Source organism: Bos indicus x Bos taurus, chromosome 6 (assembly GCF_003369695.1).
Source record: "Bos indicus x Bos taurus breed Angus x Brahman F1 hybrid chromosome 6, Bos_hybrid_MaternalHap_v2.0, whole genome shotgun sequence".
NCBI classification, from domain to species: domain Eukaryota; kingdom Metazoa; phylum Chordata; class Mammalia; order Artiodactyla; family Bovidae; genus Bos; species Bos indicus x Bos taurus.
Window position 1 is genome coordinate 70,111,911 of NC_040081.1, and position 23,442 is coordinate 70,135,352.

A 23,442-nucleotide genomic window follows, 5' to 3' on the forward strand; every position below is an offset into this window, starting at 1 on the left:
AAGTAATTATTGATAGGTAAGGACTTATTATGACCATTTTGTTAAGTATTTTCTGTTTTGTAAATCTTTTGTTCCCTTCTTTCTCTTTACTATCTTTTTGTGGTTTGTTGATTTTTTGTAATGGTACCCTTTGATTTCTTTCTCTATGTCTTTTTTGTATCTTTTATAAGTTTTCTGCTTTGTAGTTAACTGTAAGGTTTATATAATACAGCTTATAGTTATGTAGCTATTTTAAGCTGATAATCACTTAATTGCAATCTCATATACAAACTGTATACTTTTAATTCCCTCCATACCACATTTTATGCTATTGATAGCACATTTTACATATTTTTATATTGTTTGCCTATTAACAAATTATTGTAGTTACAATTATTTTTAATATTGTAACAGTCTTTTAACTTTTTTATTGACTTGAAAATGATTCATATACCACCATTAGAATATTTTAAATTTAAGTTTGTATTTACCTTTACCAGTGATTTTTAACACTGTTTTCATGTGGTTTGCTTGCATTCTTTTATTTCAACTTGAAGGACTCCCATTAGCATTTCCTGTAAGGAAGATCTAATGGTGATCAACCTCCTCAGCTTTTTTGGAGGGAATGTCTTTATTCTTCAGTCTTTGAAGGACAGTTTTGTTGCATGTAGTTTTCTTCATTATCAGTTTTTATTTTTTGTTTCTTTTTTCCTTTCAACATTTCTTCAAGTTGAAATAAAAAATTCTAAGATTTTTATTTTTTAAGACTAGAGATCTCTTCAAGAAAATTAGAGATACTAAGGGAACATTTCATGCAAAGATGGGCACAATAAAGGACAGAAACAGTATGGACCTAACAGAAGCAGAAGATATAAAGAAGAGGTAACAAAAATACACAGAAGAACTATACAAAAAAGACTTCATAACCCAGATAACCACGATGGTGTGATCACTCACCTAGAGCCAGACATCCTGGAGTCTAAAGTCAAGTGGGCCTTAGGAAGCATTGCTACAAACAAAGCTAGTGGAGGTGATAGAATTCCAGCTGAGCTATTTCAAGTTCTAAAAGATGATGTTGTTAAAGTGCTGCACTAAATATGCCAGAAAATTTGGAAAACTCAGCAGTGGCCATAGGATTGGAAAAGGTCAGTTTTCATTCCATTCCTGCAGAAAGGCAATGTCAAAGAATGTTCAAACTACCGCACAATTGCACTCAACTCACATGCTAGCAAAGTAATGCTCAAATTCTCCAAGTGAGCCTTCAACAATACATGAACTGAGAATTTCCAGATGTTCAAGCTGGATTTAGAAAATGCAGAGGAACCAGAGATCAAATTGCAACATCTGTTGGATTATAGAAAAGGTAAGAGAATTCCAGGAAAACATCTACTTCTGCTTTGTTGACTGCACCAAAGCCTTTGACTGTGTGGATCCCAAAAAACTGTGGAAAATTCTTCAAGAGATGGGAATACCAGACCACCTTACCTGCCTCCTGAGAAATCCTTATGCAGGTCAAGAAGCAACAGTTAGAACCAGCTATGGAACAATGGACTGGTTCCAAACTGGGAAAGGAGTACATCAAGGCTTTATACTCTCACTCTACCTATTTAACTTATATGCAGAATACATCATGCAAAATGCTGCACTGGATGAAGCACAAGCTGGAATCAAGGTTGCTGGGAGAAATATGCAGATATGCAGATGACACCACTCTATGGCAGAAAGCAAAGATGAACTGAAGAGCCTCTTGAAGAAAGTGAAAGAGGAGGGTGAAAAAGCTGGCTTAAAATTCAACATTCAAAATGAAGATCATGGCATCTGGTCCCATCACTTCATGGCAAATAGATGAGGAAACAATGGAAACAGTGACAGACTTTATTTTCTTGGGCTCCAAAATCACTGCAGATAGTGACTGCAGCCATGAAATTAAAAGATGCTTCTTGGAAGAAAAGGTATGACCAACCTAGACAGCATATTAAAAAGCAGAGACATTACTTTGCCAACAAAGGTCTATCTAGTCAAAGGTATGGTTTTTCCAGTGGTCATGTATGGATGTGAGAGGTGGACCATAAAGAAAGCTGAGTGTTGAAGAATAGGTACTTCTGAAATTTGGTGTTAGAGGAGACTCTTGAGAGTCCCTTGGACTGCAAGGAGATCAAACCAGTCAATCCTAAAGGAAATCAGTCCTGAATATTCATTTGAAGGACTGATGCTGAAGCTGAAACTCCAATACTTTGGCCACCTGATGTGAAGAACTTACTCATTGGAAAAACCCTGATGCTGGGAAAGATTGAAGGCAGGAGCAGAAGGGGATGACAGAGGATGAGATGGTTGGATGTCGTCACTGATTCAATGGACATGAGTTTGAGCAAGCTTCAGAGTTGGTGATGGACAAGGAAACCTGGCGTGTCACAGTCCATGGGGTTGCAAAGAGTCAGATACGACTGAGCAAATGAACTGAGAATACTGTAATGGTGACATATCATGCCACTCCCTCCTGATCTGCAAGATTTCTGCTGAGAAATACACTGATATCTTTATGGATATTTCCTTGTAAGTAACTGGTTTCTTTCTTTTGCTGCTTTCAAAATTCTCTCTTTGTCTTTGATTTTGACAATTTAATTATATTGTTTTAGGGTAATCTTTGGGTTGCAATTGCTTGTGGTCCTTTGAGCTTTTTGTATCTGGCTATATCTCCTAAAATCTGGGAAGTTTTCAGCTATTATTCCTTTAAATAAACTTCTGCCCCCTTTTCTGTCTCTTCTCTTTCCTGACTCATATACTGTATATGTTTGTTTGCTTGATGGTGTCCTATAGGTTCTGTGTGCTTCTTCATTCTTTTTGTTGCTTTCATTCCTTTCTTTGTCCAGGCTGCTATAACAAAATACCACAGACATGGCGTATTAATAACAGAAATATCTCTCTCACAGTTCTAGAGAGAGAAAGTCTGAGCTCAAGGTTCCAGCATGGTTGAATGAAAGCTCTTGTCTGGGTTTCAGAAGTCTCTCTTCTCATAGAGTCTTCACATGATGGAAGGTGCTAAGGAGTTCTTTGAGGTCTCTTTTATAAGTAGTCTAATCCTGTAATCCCATTGGTGATAGCCCCACCCTTATGACCTAATCACTTCTGAAAAACCCCACCTCATATACCATTACATTGGGCGTTAGGATTTCAACATATGAATTTGAAACCTATACACTCAGACCATTGTATTCCTCTAGCTGATTAATTTCAAATGAACTGTCTTTGAATTTGATGATTCTTTCTTCTGCATGATTGAGTCCACTTTTGAAGCTCTTTATTGAATTTTTAAGTTGTGTCTTCAGCCCCAAGATTTCTATTTTATTGTTTTTTTATGTTTTTTATTTCTTTACTAAACTTCTCATTTTGCTCGTGCATTATTTTCCTGATTTTGTTTAGTTATCTGTGTTCTTTTTCATCTCATTATGCTTCTTTAAGATGATTATTCTGAATTCTATGTCAGGCAATTCATAGGCCTCCATTCCTTTGGGGTTGACTGCGGTAGTTTTATTAACTTCCTTTGGTAGTGTCAGGTTTGCCAGATTCTTCTTAATCCAAGCCTTGCATTGATGTCTGTGCTTTTGAAGGAGCAAACACCTCTTCTAGTCTTTATAGGCTGATTTTGCAGGTAAAGACTTATCTTGTTGGATCCCCAGGCTGATGAGATTACCTTTGGACTTGTAGTTGATCAGGGTTGAGTCCCATGGCTACTGCGAGGTCAAGAGTGAAGTCTGCAATTTGTGAGTCTGTATCAGGGCTCAGGCAGGTATGGATTCTGTCTGACATTTGTGTGGATAAGATGGCCTCTAAGACCTTGGCAAGGAAGGCTAGTACTGGGACAAAAGTCAACTTCAGGGTCTGCAGACAGCAGGCCTGTTACCAGAGTACAGGTGGGTATGGCTTCTGCTGGGTCCCCTAACACCTTCCTGACAGGTCACTGGGCAGGTAGAATCAGCCCTGGACCACAGCTGGGAGAGGCTAGAACCAGTCCCTGGATGCTTCAGCATCCATAGCTGGAACAGAGGTCTTCAGGCTTGCCTCTAGAAGCACAGACTGGTGTGCCCCTTGCCAAGTAGACAGGACCCCTCCTGGAGCATGGCTAAGAGGGCTGGAGCCAAGTTAAAGTGCTGTTTCAAGATAAGGGTAGAAATTGTCAGGCCTACCTCCAAGGGCACAGACAGGTGTGACTCCCTCTGGGTCCCTGGGCAGGAAAGATCACTGCCAGTCAATGGCTGTGAGATGCTGAAGCCAACAAAGGGCCATGTCAAGATTGGCAGTTAGTTCACCTACCTCTAAAGTCACAGACAGGTGTATCTCCCTCTGCGTCTCTGTATACACAAGACCACTTTCAAACTGTGGCTGTGAAGAGCTGGAGCTAGGTTACAAAGACTGCTTTAAAACCTGGTACCAGCACTGAAGTCAGACTGCTCAGAACCCTTCTCTACAAAGCATATTGCTACTTTGTGGCTAGATAGATTTGACCATAATTCTAAATGTGTTGTGGTTTCCTCATGATGATTAGTTACTACCCTTTGTTGAGTGCTAAGGACCAGAAAATGTTAAGCAACATACACACATTATCTCATTGAAACATCACCTACCCTATGAGGTTGTACTCCTATTAGTCCCCTCATTGCAGATCTAGAAAACAGATTCAGACAAGGCACTGAACTAGCCCAAGAACACACAAGTAGTAAGACTCAGAGGTGGGATTCGAACTCAGGGATTAAGTCTATAAAAGCCTAGCTCTAATCTCTGGATTATTCCAGCCAAGCCCTGTTGGAACATGGAGCAGCCCTTTCCTGTGTTCTTGTGGTTCTGCACTGCAGTATTCCCTTAAGATCCATGTCAAGTTTCATTTCTATTACTTTTGTTTGTATTCTGTCTCCTAAATTGCTTTAATCTCTAAATCCCTGTTATTACATTCCTTCCTCTTACAACTCTGGCTTTTCTAAATATGCCTAATATCATGTCATAATTAAGGTCCTAACCCTAGCTCACATGTCCAGATTCTGAAAGCATCAAAGCAAAGTTGCCTGAGGCAGAGACAAAGAAATGAAAATGCATTATTAGCATTTCAGCAATGTATTGAGAGCCCCCACAAAGAACCAAACCCTGTGTGATGCATGCAAAGACATCACCCTGTTCTCTAGATGGGGTCTGCTGATGACACTTCTTTTAAAAAGGGGTGTTGTGATCTCATCATGAATTATCCAGAGGTCACTGCTGAGAGATGACTGCTCTTACAGACTGTGCTTGGCTGAGAGCCTTCTCCCAGGGGGAATGTCAGGAGGTATTTTAAGCTCACAGGGGAGGTAGGTTTTTAACCACAATTCTGTAAGCCTTCTCCCAGTGACAACTCTAAGAGTGTCCTCGGAAAAGGTCACTGGTTATCATGTCTTGTGCAGACAAGTCTATAGGAAAGAATAAGCCTTGAAGTTCTTTCCAAAGGTCACACAACCCTGGACCGAGTTGAAGGCCCTACAGCTGCAGGTCTTGGGCCAAGGACTTTAAGAGCACTGGAGGCCATCTGCAGCACTCTAGGTAGAGGAAAGGTCTCGGCTGTCACAAGAGGCCCTAGGAGGGAGGTTGGAGAGGAGCCAGTCCCTGGACACGATGACCTGTGCTCCCTCAGAATGGGACACCCATGGTTATCTATTAACCACCTTGACCTTTCTCAGCTTTCTGTATGCTGTATGAGCATGATTGCATTTGAGTCCATCACCATATTCATTCATCTTTCCTTCCTACCTTCCAGTAATCAATTTCATTTGTCGAATATTTATTGACTGTCTGCTATAAACAAGCACTGTGATAGGAATGTGAGGTACATGTGATGAACACATACTGTAGTTCCAGGCCTGGCTGAGAGAGAAAAACAGCAAACAAGTGAATGTCTAAGTGGTTCATTATAATTAGAAGAATATTTACTAGGAAGTTAATAAAACATAAGCTTTGGGTTAAGCTTTGGGGTCTCTGATTTGCACAGGCCTCTTCCAAGGCCCTGAGGGTCTGTGAGTATGGGATGGGGGTGGGACACAGGCTAGTAATTTATACATAACTCACATGTTTTGGTAAAGTTTGCAAAAGTAATATATTTTTGCATTCTCTTTCTTAAAGAAAGCTCCCAAAATGTATAACCTTCAGCCTGATTACAATGTAAAGAGCTGTGCATAGATTACACCTACACACAGAAGCAAAAACTGCATTCTGGCCTTTTCTGGAAAAGTAAATGTGAGACATGTCTGCTGTTGCTGTAAACAAGCCTGTTCTCATTTGCCTGTTTTCTTTCACAATTGCTTCAGGTTTTCTTATATGCAAATAAATGTTGATAACACTCAGCCTGGGGTGGCAGTGGAACTTTTCCATCATTGAAAAGTGGGATTTAAAAGTAACTACGAGAGCAACTCATTGTGAACTGAGAATCTGCATGTGTAGCCTCAGTCTGCCTTAACACAGAAAGAAAATAGCAAGGGAAAAAAATAGTAAGGATGATTGGAAAGCAGCATTAATAATTTTCTGAGAACTAGGACCTCAATGGGCTCTTACGCTGAAAGAACAGCTGCAAGAACTGGGACCCAGCAAGGAGGCAGGGCTGACTCGGGGTTATGGCTGCAGGGAATTACGGGAGATTTCAGCAAGACCAGCAGGTGGGCCGGCAGAGATCATCATGGCAAAGATGGAGACATTCTCCTTAGTTCTCCAGCATGCAAACAGGCTCTGATCTGGAAACCGGAGCTTGGAACTTTTGAACCCATTTTACTTAAAGATGTTCTTAGGGTGCTCAGGTGAGTTACTGAAGCACCAGGCAGAGAACGATCATTTGCACAAGTGGGAAAAAAAATGGGACCACATTAGGCAATGATACTTGAAGAAAATGGAGGGTCTTCCCTGGCGGTTCCGCGGTAAAGAATCCACCTGCCACCGCAGGAAACACATGTTAGATTCCTGGTCTGGGAAGATACCAAGAGCCCCTGCGCCACAACTACTGAACCTGCATTCTAGAGCCTGAGAGCCGCAATAGCTGAGCACATGTGCCACAACTACTGAAACCCAAGGGCCCCAGAGCCATGCTCCGCAACGAGAGAAGCCACTGCAGTGAGAAGCCCGAGCACCACAATGAAGAGTAGTTCCTGCTCGCTGCAACTAGAGAAATCCCACGCAGCAATGGAGACCCAGTGCCACCAAAAGTAAACAAATAACTAAGTATCTAAAAAGAAGAAAATGGAAATGCAAGCCCTAAACTGAGGGAAATTATTTGTAAAATATATATCTGATAAAGGATTGGTATCTATATAAAGAACCATATAACTCAATAAGAAGACAATTAAAATGGATGAAATGACTATAGAGTATAACTTTTAAAAATTGTGAATCACTATGTTGTACACCTGAAACTTATATAATATGGTAAATCAACTATACCATAATTAAAAACAAATAAATAAGTAAAAATGCTTTAAATGGATGAGAACTCAGATACATCACTAAAGATTTAGACACATATATACATACATGTATATATGAAAAGCAATATACACATAAAAATGCTCAACATCATTTATAATTAGAGAAGTAAAACTTAAAATCATAATGTGATAGCTCACACATCCACCAGAATAGCTAAAATTAAAAATACTACAATACTGAATGTTAGCAAGGATGGCAGGCAATGGGAAGTCTCAGCTATGCTGCACAGAATGTAGAGCCTCTTTATGAAGTAAATTGGCCTTTTCTTATAAAGTAAAATATATACCTACCAAATGACCCAGCAGTTCCTCTCCCAGGTATTAACTCAGGAGAAATGAAAACACGGGTTGGAGAGAGATTTGCATGCAAATTGTCACTGTAGCTTTATGCCTAATAGTTCAAACTATAAGTAATCTAAATGTCAATCATCAGATGAATAGAAAATAAATTGTAATATACCCATACAACAAAATACTGCTCAGCAATAAAAATGAATAAACTACAAATACACACAATAACATCGCTGAATCTTAATGCATTCTGCTAAGTGAAAGAAATCAGACAGAAAAGACTATAGTTATGATAATATTTACGTGAAAGTCTACAAGAAGGAAACAATAGTGACATAAAACGGATCAGTAATTTTTAGAGGCCAAAAGGGAGGGAAAGATAGTTATTGATTGCAAAGAGGCCTAAGGAGAGTCTTTTCAGTGACAGGAACATTGTATAACTTGATCATGGAGCTGTATATATCTATACATTTGGGGCACCATATATACTGTGGTTGGATGGCATCACTGATTCAATGGACATGAATTTGGGTAAACTCTGAGAGATGGTGAGGGACAGAGAGGCCCAGCGTGCTGCAGTCCATTGGGTCTCAAAGAGTTAGACACAACTTTGCAGCTGAACAACAGCAATATATTGTGGTGCTGGATATCCACATGTGATGCTGTGTACTGTATACATTGGCCAGCACTCATTGAAGTGTACACTGTGAATGGGTGAAATCTGCTATATGTCTACTGTACTTCAAGAAAGCTGATCTGCCACACCACTTGCCAAAGGGATCAAACCCAAGTCTGTTCAGGTCTCTGGATTCAGCTGCCCGTTTTTAGGAAACTCGGAGGAGAGAAGCAGACGCCGAGCCGCACCATGAGTGAGCAGTCAGCACAATGCAGACTCTGGGACACTCGGCAGGCCACACAGCCCAGATTCTTCACAGATAAATTATAAGGGAAGAAAATAGTAGAAAGGAAGTTTGCAGATTCAAAAAGACTTAGTGACATTTCAAGTTTTAAAAAATCAGAAAGACTGAACTCTAGTGTCTTGATTGATGAGACCGTAAAGAAACATAGGAAATGATTATTGTAAAAGTCAGGATAGAGATTGCATTTGGAGGGTGTTATGGACTGAATTGTGCCGCCCACCATCCACCAAATGCACACACTGAAGTTCTGACCCTGTACCTCAGAATGTGACTGTATTTGGCGAAAGAGTCTTTAAAGAGATAATTAAGGTTAAATAAGGTCTTTAGGGTGGGCCCCAATCCCTAATGACTGGTGTCCTTATAAGGAGAAGAGATTTAAGCACGAACACCCATATGCACAGAGGAAAGATCGGGTGAGGACCTAGCAAGAAAGCAGCTGTCTGCAAGCCAGGAGGAGAGGCCTCAGCAGGAACCCACCCTGCCAGACCTTGACTGTGGACTTCCAGCCTCCAGAACAATGAGGGGATTCATTTGTGTAGTTTAAGGCACCCGTTCTGTGTCAGCCTTAGCAAACTAATTCAGAGGGAGACAGGGGCTTGTGGGTGAATGGAGCACAGATGGGGCACTTTGGGATCAGCGACAAAGTTCAATTTCTTATTCTAAGTGGTGGTTACAAGGGTAATACTTCTAACCTCTATATTTGTTTTGTGCATTTTTCTGTGTTTTTTAGTAAAACGAAAGTTGAAACAAAGATTATCCAGGCAGCGGGTGAGGATGGTTTGGACTGGGGTGGTGGCAGAGGATTTGGTGAGAAGCGGTCTGATTCCTGATGTATTTTCTACAATAGGAGGATACAGGAGAGATAGGAAGTAAAAGAACAGCCATGGAGGGTAGGAGGGTGAAGGTTTAGATAAGCTGGTTGTAAGCTGGAAGTTGTTAAAGCTGGGTGATGGGAACATGTGAGTTTATAACATTATTCTGTCTACTTCTACATATGCTTCAAATTTTTCATGTTAAAAAATTAAATGAGGGAAAATGATAGTAGGAAGCTAAAAAAAGTTGCTTTGTCATTATTTCCCATAGGTTGGGCCTACTGGATATTTCAGTTGTCACTTTTTATCTTAGTGTGTTTTTTTCCACATGCATTTCTGCTCTTGTTTTGTAGGATTTCTTTGCATCCCATTGAGGATGCTCAGTGAGTTTTCAAAATGTTCCTCTGATTCTTATAAATTATTTTCAAAAGTTTGTTGTCCCTCTGAGTCTTTCTTTTATTTTCTTCCTTAGTAATATTTTTATAGGCCTTATGCCCTCTTTCCTTTAGGTTCATCTTTGAATATGGGGACCAGGTCTAAGGATGGTCTTTGGCTCCATTCCTCGTTCACCTGGATACTGAATCTCCTTCTCAGAGCTGCAGCTCAAGGGCATGTTTATTCACATGATTCCCAGACCAATTCCTGATGTCTGTTATTTGGGCCTTTTTCAGAGCAGCCAAACCTATATCCCAACTAACACACTTGAATAATTACATGCTTTTTTGTTCTTATTTTAGCATTGTGGGCTTTGCAATCCCTTGTAATCTGTACAGTCCTTCCCTGATATGTACTTGGAGACCCCAGACAAGGAAATCTCTCTCTCTTTTTAAACCCCCGGGTGGTTGCACACAATTCTGAAATTGAGTGGTAGGATGTGGCATTGTCCCATTTCATCACATGATTGCAGGGCTCTTAGGCTGCTCCTGTGTGTAGCCTATAAAACGTATCTAGGACAGGTAGCCCGGATAATGTCTCCAGCATCCCCCATCCTGGCACCCACCTTCCTTCATCAGACATTTAAAAATTTGCCTGCAGACATTCAATCTCCTGTGCTTTGTCCAGGAGCCTGCAGCCATGAGGATTTCCTTGGTCTGTTAAAAATAGTTGCATTGGTCCTAAGATTTTGACAACACTTTAATCAAAACTCCAGTCTTACCACAATGAGATACTACTTCACATTTACCAGATAGCCTACAATTAAAAAAAAAAATATTGGTGACTATGTGGAGAAGTGAGAGCCTTTGTACACTGTTGGTGGGGAAATTAAAATGGTGCCGTTACTGTGGGAAACAGTTTGGAGATTCCTTAAAAAGTTAAACATAGAAGTACCATATGGTCTAGAAATTTTACTGTTAGAAATATACACAAAAGAACTGAAAGCAGAGGCTCAAAAAGAGCCTCTGTCCGTAGCAGCATTATTCATAATAGCCCAAAGGTGAAAACAGCCTGCGTCCATTGACAGATGAATGGATAAACAAAATATGGTGTATGCACACGATGGAATAGTATTCAACCATGAGAAGGAATGAAATTTTGATATATTCTACAATATGAGGTGGGCCACTATGCTTAGTGAAATAAGCTAGATACAGAAATACTGCACGATTCCATTTATATGAGGTATCTAGAATAGACAGATTCATAGAGGCAGAAAGTAGAAGTTACCAGGAGCTGGAGGGGAGGGTGATGATGGGGAGTTCCTGCTTAGTGGATACAGAGTTTATACTGGAGATGATGAAAAAGTTTCAGGTAAAGATAGTGGCAAAGGTTATATAACATTATAAGTGTATGAAATACCACTGAATTGTATGCTTGGAAATATTTAGGGCTTCCCTGGGGGTTCAGTGGTTAAGAGTCAGCCTTGCAATGCAGGGGACACCGGTTCAATCCCCGGTCCGGGAAGATCCCATATGCCACGGGGCAACTAAGCTTGTGTACCACAACTGCTAAGCCCACGTGCTGCAACTATTGAAGCCCACACACCTGGAGCCCATGCTCCACAACAAGAGAAGCCGCCACAGTGAGAAGCCTGCACCCTGCAACCAAGAGCAGCTCCCGCTCACCGCAGCTAGAGAAAACCGGTGTGCAGCAGCGAAGACACAGAGCAGCCAAAAAGAAATAATTTTTAAAAATGGTTAAAGTGATCAAAATTCTTAGGTATATTTTACCACAGTGAAAAATGTATCTCTTTAAAACAAACTCCAGTCCCGCACCCAGAAAATTTTATGCCAATGACTATCACAAAACTCTTTATTCGCAGAGTAGTGTTATCTTTAACATTATTGCCCCCAGAAACATGGCACACCGCTACACAACCTCACATGATGGCCCTGATCTCCATCCCATATAAAAATAGTGAAAACCATGGCTTCATCCAGTCTGACTTTTTGGAGGGAAGGGGCATATATTTCTTGGTAAAACGGCATAGTCTTTCTAAAACTCAAATAAAACATACACAGAGAGGCAGGAAAAGTTGAAATCTTACAACTCCCCAAATCAGAATTGTCATTTAATCTATTGGAATCTAAACAAAGTTCTTATCTACAAGGCCTAGGGAACTGGATTGAAAAAAAAAAAAAAAATAGCAAGGGACTTCCCCCAGGGGTCCACTGGTTAAGAATCCACTTTGCAATGCAGAGGATGCAGGTTAGATCCCTGGTTCTTGCCTGGAGAATCCCAGGAACGGAGGAGCCTGGTGGGCTGCCGTCTATGGGGTCACACAGAGTCGGACACAACTGACGTGACTTAGCAGCAACAGCATGGGAACGAAGATCCCACCTGTTGTGGGGCAACTAAGCCCACATGCCACAACCAAGACCCAGTGAAGCCAAAATAAAGTTTAAAAAATCAATGGCAGACTACACCTTGAAGCAAAGATCCTCTGTGGTACAGGAGCTGCAACCACCCATGGGGCACCATTCTCACCCTAGTCTACGAGACCAGGATGCTGGGCCATGTGGCTAAATGCAGCAGCCGTGTTGCAAAAACACATAGACAAACAATCCCTACCTCCCCTAAGCTCCCTGTCATGTTTGACTCAGAAACACAAATCCTATCCTCACCAGAAACGCCATAGCCACCTCCTGTTTACTTAGATGCTGGTTTCAGAGGCCCCTAGACTACCGTTTTCTCCCCCAACCCACACCACTTCTTCTTCAGAGACTGCAGTTCTCTAAATGAACAGAAAGCAGGGGCTTGGAGGAGGGTGTAGAGGAAATAGACTGTGACAATTGTATCCTTGCACTTGTAAATTAAATTGAAAGTTAAAGAAAAATTCTGTATGGGGGGAGAAGAAAAAGGTGCCCTGAAGCATACTAGGAATTATAATTTTTTACCTACTGCATCTCTTCAACCTCTCAGGAGAGTGAAGCAGTGAGAGTGAGAGGAAATCCCGTTTTGGCCTCGCAGAACTGCAAGAGATGAGAGCAAGGCGATATTAAAAATATTTAACAACTGGTATGGCAAGGGTATGAATCATTCAGAAGGTATACTAGCCATTACCCAGTATAAGTTCACCAGTGATACTATCTCAAAATAGTTTGAGTGAGCACATTTTAGATACTCAGAACTGGTGTAGGAACTCTCTTCTGGTTGATATTTGATGGGAACTTGATCCAAGATACTTGAATACCTATATTTCAGACCTTTTCTCACCTACTCTTTAGGCTATGGCTTACCCCAGTGATTCTTTTCCTTGGTGTGACAGAGATGGCTTGTTATCACCACCAGATAATCCATTCTTTTTCCTATGGTTTAGAAGTAATAGAAGTTGGGGAGCTAATCACCCAGCTAAGGACTGCATTTCCCAGCCTCCTTTGCAGCTATGTGTGGCCATATGACTAAGATCACCATCAATGGGATGTAACCAAAGTCATACTCTTAAAAGGAGTGGAAAAGGTCCTTCTCTCACCTCATTCTCCCATCTCCGTGCTTGGAATATATATGTGGCTTGAAAACTGAGATAGTCAACTTATCCAGGGAAGGAAACACAGAGCAACTATAGAAAGAACTTTGCTCTTTGAAGATTGTGAAGCTATTCTATCCTCTGGTGGTTTCTTCTCTCATTCCATATATCTCTACTACACTATCAACTGCCCAGCTCTCCTGGAGTGCAGCAAAGGAAACTTAGCATATAAACTTCATACCAATCAGGTAGACACATGCACCATTCTCTGTTCCGCAAAGATGAAATTTCATGTATATGAATCACCTGAAGATCTTATTAAAATACAGAGTCTATTTCAATCAGTTTGAGCTGGGCCTGAAATTCAGCATTTCTAACAAGCTGTGATGCCATTGATAGGGTCCAACCACACTGCAAGTTCAGTTCAGCTCAGTTCAGCTGCTCAGTCATGTCCGACTCTTTGCGACCCCATGAATTGCAGCACGCCAGGCCTCCCCGTCCATCACCAACTCCCAGAGTTCACTCAAACTCACGTCCATTGAGTTGGTGATGCCATCCAGCCATCTCATCCTCTGTCATCCCCTTTTCCTCCTCCCCTCAATCCCTCCAAAGTGAGAGTCTAAAGCACTGATCCTGATTTCTGAGAAGTTCCCATCCCCTCCACTTTCAGTCTGCAGGGCTGTCCGGGTGTTTGCACCAGTATCTGCCCCTCTGTTCCCGCTCCTGCCTAAGGCCTGTCAAACACGAGGATCCTTTCTGATGTGGTTCTTGGTCTTATGCTGGCTTTAAGGCCAGGCTATCCTGCAGAATGAAAGGCATATCCAGATGTGTGGCACCAGACAGTGGGCAGTCTTAGAGCAGGCAGGCAGAGTTGGAGAAGTTACTCCCAGTTTTTTTGTTGTTGTTCAGTCGCTAAGAAGTGTCCAGCTTTTTGTGACATGGACTGCAGCACTCCAGGCTTCCCTGTCCTTCACCATCTCCCAGAGTTTGCTCAAACTCATGTCCATTGAATCTGTGATGCCATCCCACCATCTCGCCTTCTGTCATCCCCTTCTCCTGACTTCAATCTTTCCCAGCATCAGGGTCTTTTCCAATGAGTTGACCCTTCATATCAGATGGCCAAAGTATTGGAGCTTCAGCTTCAGCATCAGCCCTTCCAATGATTATTCAGGGTTGATTTCCTTTAGGATTAACTGGTTTGATCTCTTTGCTGTCCAGGGGACTCTCAAGAGTCTTCTCCAACACCATCGTTCAAAAGCACCAATTCTTCGGTACCCAGCCTTCTTTATGGTCCAACTCTCACATCTCTACATGACTTCCAGTTTAGGATTGTTATCTAAATGCACGCTTCTTGGTGAGGCCTTTTCTTTCCAGACCACTTTCTCTAAATATGCAACCCCACCATGGATTCTCTGCATTATCCCAACCCTCCTCCCACCCCTAAAGACCTTATTACCATCTAACATATTTTACATGTTTATTTTATCTGTTGCCTATCTCCTCCCGCTGTAACGTAAGCTACCCTTTATATTTCTGTAGAGGATGAATGACAGACTGGCGATGCTCAGTAAACAAAGAAATGGGGCTCAACAGAGATGCCTGCAGGGAGGATGATGGAAGATGAAACTGCTGTCTTTGTGGGTATCAGGCAGGATACCAAGGCAGGTCCTCGGACATCTCATAACACAGTGATCTTGTATATAAGACCAGATCTCAAAAAATCCAGCTACTATCTTCCTTCCACTGCTGTTAATCCTTATTTGTGGAATTTCACTTGTGATAGCCATCGTCCACCCTACAACTCTGGAGGGTGGATATTATTGCTCCTATTTGACAGATGAAGATAGAGACTTAGATAATGTAAGTGTGGGACTTCCCTGGCAATCCAGTGGTTAGGACTCCACGCTTCCACTGCAGGGGGCATATACTTGATCCCTAATCAGGGAACTAAGATCCTTCATGCCATGTGGCCAAAAAATAGAAAAAAAAAAGAGAGAGAATGTAAATATTTATCCAAGAAGCAGAGTTGGGATCTAAATTCAATTCTATTTAATGTCAAAGACACAAAGTTTTTAAAATCTATTTTATTGAAATACAGTTAATTTACAAATGTTTTGTTAATTTCTGCTGTACAGCATAGTGATACAATTATACATATATTTACGTTCTTTTTCACGTTCTTTCCATATAGTTCCCTGTGCTATAGAGTAGGACCTTGTTGCTTATTCATTCTATAGATAACAGTTTGTATCTGCTAATCCTAACTCCCAATCCATCCCTCCCCCTTGGCAAACATGTCTGTTTTCTATGAAAGACATGAGGATTTTGATGTGGGAGCTCCAGAGTAAAGCTGGGTCTGTTGCTGCTGCTGCTGCTGCTGCTAAGTCGCTTCAGTCATGTCCAACTCTGTCCGACCCCATAGACGGCAGCCCACCAGGCTCCCCCGTCCCTGGGATTCTCCAGGCAAGAACACTGGAGTGGGTTGCCATTTCCTTCTCCAATGCATGAAAGTGAAAAGTGAAAGTGAAGTCGCTCAGTAGTGTCCGACTCTTAGCGACCCCATGGATTGCAGCCTACCAGGCTCCTCCGTCCATGGGGTTTTCCAGGCAAGAGTACTGGAGTGGGGTGCCATTGCCTTCTCCGGCTGGGTCTGTTAGTGAAGGTCAAATGGCTTCGGTTTTCAGGAAAGAAAGGGTGAAGAGGCTGCGAGTAGATACTGCATGTATCTTCCTGGGTTCTCTACCCCAGGGATCCTATTCTCATCTCTCTTCTGACCACTGGTCTTGGGCCCTTCTTCCCAGCAACTCCTTTCTTATATGAAACAGATTATTCTGATGATGCTAGCCCTCTGCCTACCTTCAGCTCCTCACAGCTCTGTCTCCCAGCAACACAGGATCACTGGGCCCACCTGACAGTCCCTTCTCTTTCCACAACCTTGCACGGAAGTGACAACAATGAAGCAGGGACCAAGAGGGCACACGCCCCACCACCCCACACACAGCCCAATACATTAGGGAGCACCCTTTAGTGCATAATCACTTCAAGTGTCAGCAAACATGCAACGCGTGGCCAGCGCTCTTCTAAGGAAGATAATTTTGTCAACATTCACTTCCATTCGATTCCACAAACATTTGCTGAGTGCCTGCCAGCAGCCTGCTCAGGAGTCCCACTTGGGGGAGAGGGGAGGAGAGCATCCTTAAAGAAGAAGAAAGGATTTCTGGCTCTGCTTTGCTCCCTGCCCCCAGGCGGTTATTAAAGCTCACACATGTCCTCAAAGAGAACCCACACCTGTGACCTGGCCCTTCTGACTGGCAAGCATCTGCCTCCCTTATTAAAGCCTCATTGCAATGACAGTGATGGGGACAGCCCCAGACAACCTCAGCCTCCCTCTTCCTATGAGTGACACAAAATCATGCCCTGTATTTTAGAAAGTGTCCTTCTCTCAGGAACTCCAATGACCTGCAAGACATAATCTCATTCATTCTCGCAAGAGCCCAAGGAGGCCAACCAGGAGCAGGTATACTCTGTCAACCCTGCCTGCCTCATTTCCAGAGGAGAGAACTGAGGCCCAGAGAAATTAAGGTCCATCTGAATCCGTAAAAGAGACAGTGATAAAGCCAGAGTCTCCTGACCCCGGCCAGCCAGCCACCCATTCATCCCTTCCTGACTGCCTAAGCATGAGGGGGATTTTTTCATTTCTACCCATGAGAATCTGTGCTTCTTCACAGAGTAGAACAGGTAAGCCAGCCTAAATAAAAGACAGAAGAGAATTCAGGGTTTCAAAGAGATGAGAAGCAAGAAGATGGAGGGTGGGCAGCTGGATGAGTGCCGTGGGACCGGTTTCAAAGCTCTGAATTGCCGAGATCTCGGCAGATCTCAGGTGACACCAGAGAGCAGAGGCGAGTGCTCTACGGTGGGTATGAAACACAATGAACGGCAGTCCATGACTCATATGCAAGGATTAATGCCTCGTTTATTCTTCAGGCTTCATCGGTTTCTGAAATATTCAAAACAAAGGCAGATGGCTGTGGTTTATGGTTCTGCTTTCTCAGATATGGCTGCTCAGACACCCAGGTTGTTGATAAATAAGGAACGGGGCATGGCACTGAATGGAAAGATAATAGCCAACACTTATCCATTACTGACTCTGAGGCAGATATAACTCTTCATGTGCTTTATCTTCAAGCCTCCCAACAATCCTATGAGGTCATATTATTGTCTCCATTTTACTTTTGAAAGATTGAGGCTTAAGGAATATGGCTAATAGGCTCCATATGTTTTGCCCTTTAATATTTTCAGAGCTATCTAAATGGTTCTGCAAAGAAAGACTGACTAATTCATACAGCAAGGAGTTTCTCGATGGACACTGGAATTTTTTTATCCCCAATAATACAAGTGAAACAGCTGAATGAATAGTCAATACAAGGAAGCATACCCTACTTTCTAAAATTCAGCAACAGCTTCGTGTCTAGAGAGCTTCAAATTTCTTTAGACAATCACCACCCTAGGGATTTCCCTGGTGGTCCAGTGGTTAAGACTCTGCACTCGCAATGCAAGGGGCATGCATCTGATCCCTGGTTAGGGAAGATCTCACGTGACACTTGGCATGGCCCCCCAAAAAGAAAATCACCACACTAATGAACTTTTCAAACATCTAGGTATGATGTACTGAAGTCTAGCATAAGGTGATTTTTCCTTTGGTTTCTGTGAAAATAAGCTTTTAACCAAATGATACAAATAGTATTTTAGAAAGAAATTAGCAGTAGCTAGATTGTATAACCCTCTGAAGGTGTGGACTATATATATTTTTTTTCCCTGCCAGGACAGGTACTCACCTTTCCCTCACTCTGCACCTGGAAGTCTTCATGAGCATCTGGTACAGCTGAAAAGGCCCATCAGCCAGACAATCTGAGAGAATGGGCACAGCTTTAGATTAGGAATCAGGAGACCTTGGCAAGTCACTTTGCTTCTGTGGGCCTCAGGTTCTTCATCTGTAAAATGAGTTTCTGACAATCTGTTATTCCATGACTCCAAGGGCCTAATCCAGAACTCAGAAAACAATTGTTGTCATTGATAAATATCAACAGAAGAGTCATGCCTCAGGTTTATGAGTGAGTGTATGCTAAGTCACTTCAGTCGTGTCAGACTCTTTGTGACCCTATGGACTGTAGCCCGCCAGGCTCCTCTGTTCATGGGATTCTCCAGGCAAGAACACTGGAGGGGGTTGATATGCCTTCCTTCTGGAGATCTTCCTGGCTCCAGGATCGAACCCACATCTCTTATGTCTCCTGCACTGGCAGTGGGTTCTTTACCATCAGCACCACCTGGGAAGCCCATCTCATGTTTATAGCACCCCTCTATTGCTTCACTTTCATCAAGAGGCTCTTTAGTTCCTCTTCACTTTCTGCCATAAGGGTGGTGTCATCTGCATATCTGAGGTTATTGATATTTCTCCCAGCAATCTTGATTTCAGCTTGTGTTTCTTCCAGTCCAGCGTTTCTCATGATGTACTCTGCATATAAGTTAAATAAACAGGGTGACAATATACAGCCTTGACATACTCCTTTTCCTATTTGGAACCAGTCTGTTGTTCAATGTCCAGTTCTAACTGTTGCTTCCTGACCTGCATACAGATTTCTCAAGAGACAGGTCAGATGGTCTGGTATTCCCATCTCTTTCAGAACTTTCCACAGTTTATTGTGATCCACACAGTCAAAGGCTTTGGCATAGTCAATAAAGCAGAAATAGATGTTTTTCTGGAACTCTCTTGCTTTTTCGATGATCCAGCAGATGTTGGCAATTTGATCTCTGGTTTCTCTGCCTTTTCTAAAACCACCTTGAACATCAGGAAGTTCATGGTTCACATATTGCTGAAGCCTGGCTTGGAGAATTTTGAGCACTACTTTACTAGTGTGTGAGATGAGTGCAATTGTGCAGTAGTTTGAGCATTCTTTGGCATTGCCTTTCTTTGGGATTGGAATGAAAACTGATTTTTTCCAGTCCTGTGGCCACTGCTGAGTTTTCCAAATTTGCTGGCATATTGAGTGCAGCACTTTCACAGCATCATCTTTCAGGATTTGGAATAGCTCCACTGGAATTCCATCACCTCCACTAGCTTTGTTCGTAGTGATGCTTCCTAAGGCTCACTTGACTTCACATTCCAGGATGTCTTGCTCTAGGTCAGTGATCACACCATCGTGATTATCTGGGTCCTGAAGATCTTTTTTGTACAGTTCTTCTGTGTATTCTTGCCACCTCTTCTTAATATCTTCTGCTTCTGTTAGGTCCATACCATTTCTGTCCTTTATCGAGCCCATCTTTGCATGAAATGTTCCTTTGGTATCTCTGATTTTCTTGAAGAGATCCCTAGTCTTTCCCATTCTGTTGTTTTCCTCTATTTCTTTGCATTGATCGCTGAGGAAGGCTTTCTTATCTCTTCTTGCTATTCTTTGGAACTCTGCATTCAGATGTTTATGTCTTTCCTTTTCTCCTTTGCTTTTTGCTTCTCTTCTTTTCACAGCTATTTGTAAGGCCTCCCCAGACAGCCATTTTGCTTTTTTGCATTTCTTTTCCATGGGGATGGTCTTGATCCCTGTCTCCTGTACAACGTCATGAACCTCATTCCATAGCTCATCAGGCACTCTATCTATCAGATCTAGGCCCTTAAATCTATTTCTCACTTCCACTGTATAATCATAAGGGATTTGATTTAAGTCATACCTGAATGGTCTAGTGGTTTTCCCTACGTGCTTCAATTTAAGTCTGAATTTGGCAATAAGGAGTTCATGGTCTGAGCCACAGTCAGCTCCTGGTCTTGTTTTTGCTGACTGTATAGAGCTTCCCCATCTTTGGCTGCAAAGAATATAATCAATCTGATTTTGGTGTTGACCATCTGGTGATGTCCATGTATAGAGTCTTCTCTTGTGTTGTTGGAAGAGGGTGTTTGTTATGACCGGTGCATTTTCTTGGCAAAATTCTATTAGTCTTTGCCCTGCTTCATTCCGTATTCCAAGGCCAAATTTGCCTGTTACTCCAGGTGTTTCTTGACTTCCTACTTTTGCATTCCAGTCCCCTATAATGAAAAGGACATCTTTTTTGGGTGTTAGTTCTAAAAGGTCTTGTAGGTCTTCATAGAACCGTTTAACTTCAGCTTCTTCAGCGTTAGAAAGCCTCTTGATGAAAGTGAAAGTGGAGAGTGAAAAAGTTGGCTTAAAGCTCAACATTCAGAAAACGAAGATCATGGCATCCGGTCCCATCACTTCATGGGAAATAGATGGGGAAACAGTGGAAACAGTGTCAGACTTTATTTTTCTGGGCTCCAAAATCACTATAGATGGTGACTGCAGCCATGAGATTAAAAGACGCTTACTCCTTGGAAGGAAAGTTATGACCAACCTAGATAGCATATTCAAAAGCAGAGACATATTATTTTGCCAACAAAGGTTCATCTAGTCAAGGCTATGGTTTTTCCTATGGTCATGCATGGATGTGAGAGTTGGACTGTGAAGAAGGCTGAGCGCCGAAGAATTGATGCTTTTGAACTGTGGTGTTGGAGAAGACTGTTGAGTCCCTTGGACTGCAAGGAGATCCAACCAGTCCATTCTGAAGGAGATCGGCCCTGGGATTTCTTTGGAAGGAATGATGCTAAAGCTGAAACTCCAGTACTTTGGCCACCTCATGCGAAGAGTTGACTCACTGGAAAAGACTCTGATGCTGGGAGGGATTGGGGGCAGGAGGAGAAGGGGATGAGGATGAGATGGCTGGATGGCATCACTGACTCGATGGACGTGAGTCTGAGTGAACTCCGGGAGTTGGTGATGGACAGGGAGGCCTGGCGTGCTGTGATTCATGGGGTCGCAAAGAGTCAGACGTGACTGAGCGACTGATCTGATCTGATCTGATTGCTTCAGCTCATGCATATCACAGGATCCCTCTACCACTTTGCTATAGTGTTAGTTGCTCAGTCATATCCAACTCTTTGCCACCCCATGGACTGTAGCCTTCCAGGCTCCTCCATCCATGGGAACAGAGTGCTGGAGGACCATACGCCTGCTATTAAATACTTTAGCCCCAAAGTGACACAGGGCATTTCCACTCTTGAGTGGAGTTAGTTGTGTGGCTCCAAGTAACTACAATGAGCAGGAAGTATAATCCTTTCACACATTCAGAGGAGAAAACACTAGATGTGGGTGAGCACTAAAAGTCTCCATTCCAGGGAGTGGCTAAATGGGATATCCAGTGAAAGTGAAAGTAGCTCAGTCATGTCTGACTCTTTGCGACCCCATGAACTATACAGTCCATTGAATTCTCCAGGCCAGAATACTGGAGTGGGTAGCCTTTCCCTTCTCCAGGTGATCTTCCCAACCCAGGGATCGAACCCAAGTCTCTCCCATTCCAGGCAGATTCTTTATCAGCTGAGCCAACAGAGAAGTTGATACCCATGCTGGGGAATATTATGCAGCCATTAAAAAGCATTAGGTGGATCTTTGTTGTTCAGTCACTTAGTTGTGTCCAGCTCCTGGCAACCTAATGGACTGCAGCACAACAGGCTTCCCTGTCCTTCACCATCTCTTGGAATTTGCTGAAACTCATGTCCATTGAGTCAGTGATGCTATCCAACCATCTCATCCTCTGTCACCCCCTTCTCCTCCTGCCTTCAATCTTTCCCAGCATCTGGGTCTTTCCCAATGAGTCAGCTCTTAACATCAGGTGGCCGAAGTATTGGAGTTTCAGCTTCAGCATCAGTCCTTCCAATGAATATTCAGGGTTGATTTACTTTAGGATTGACGGGTTTGATCTCCTTTCTGTCCAAGGGACTCTCAAGAGTTTTCTCCAGCATCACAGTTTGAAAGCATCAGTTCTTCGGCACCCAGCCTTCTTTATGGTCCAACTGTCACATCCATACGTGACTACTGCAAAAACTATAGCTTTGACTATACAGACCTGTGTTGGCAAGCTAGCAATTAAAAAAGATCTTCAAGCTTTAAGATTTTAAAAGGCACATGCTTTAAGCAATTTAATCTCACTTATGTTATAAAAAGAAGTATGTTTATATACATCTACATGTGTGCAAATGCTGAGCAAAAAGTTTATCTAGATATACCCAAGCAGTGATTAGTTTTGAGGAAAAGAGCTGAATAAGAGAAAGGACACAAATGGAAAATATCTTTCAACTTTCACTGTATATTTTTCAATACTCTTCACTTTTTTTACAGTGAGATCATATTTATATATTCATTATAGATTAGAATTGTTTTTATACTCTTAAAAAAGGTAAACCTTTATAACTGAACCTATTGGCTCAGCTGATAAAGAATCTCTTCAATCTATGAGCTTTTAAAAAAGTTTCCAGAAAATCACTTTTTTCTAAAAAAGGCAAATGTACCCATTTGAATCAGTTAGTTACCTGTAGTTCGTTGCCATAGCCTGAAGCCCTTAGGCATAGACGATATTTTGAAAAAAATCATTTTCTTAGGTCTATTCCCTGGAAAGAAATTCTGACACTGAGATTTCTTGGCAACTGTTTGATGAGGACTGTGCTCAGACCCGTGAGGGATGACAGAAGCAAGATCACACAGAAAGTTACACGTGGTTCTGTCCTGCAGTCACAATGCTGGCCTCAATCATACTGGTAAACACTGGTCCTTCGGAATTCTTCTGAATTAGGTTCAAATGCCCCTTTCCCACCCATGAGACATCCACCAGCACCCCACTCCCTGAACTGGGGCTGCCCAGGGTACAATGTGACTGTGGTCAAGGACATCCCAAGGAGTACTGAGCTGAGAACTCTCAGCCACCAATACTTGCAGCAGCTGTGGCAATGAGGGGCCCCTCACCAAGGATCCCACCACATCACACACCTAACTTTACCTAGAACTACAGTTTAACTAACAGCCTAAAAAGAGCTTGACCTGGGGGGCAGAAATCTGCGTCTTACCTAGAATAGTACCTATCACTAGTAGACACTCAGTGAATATTTGTTGAATGAATGAATGAACAGTGTCAGCCTTGGCCCAGGTTCCCAGAATCCTAAGAAGCCTATAAAG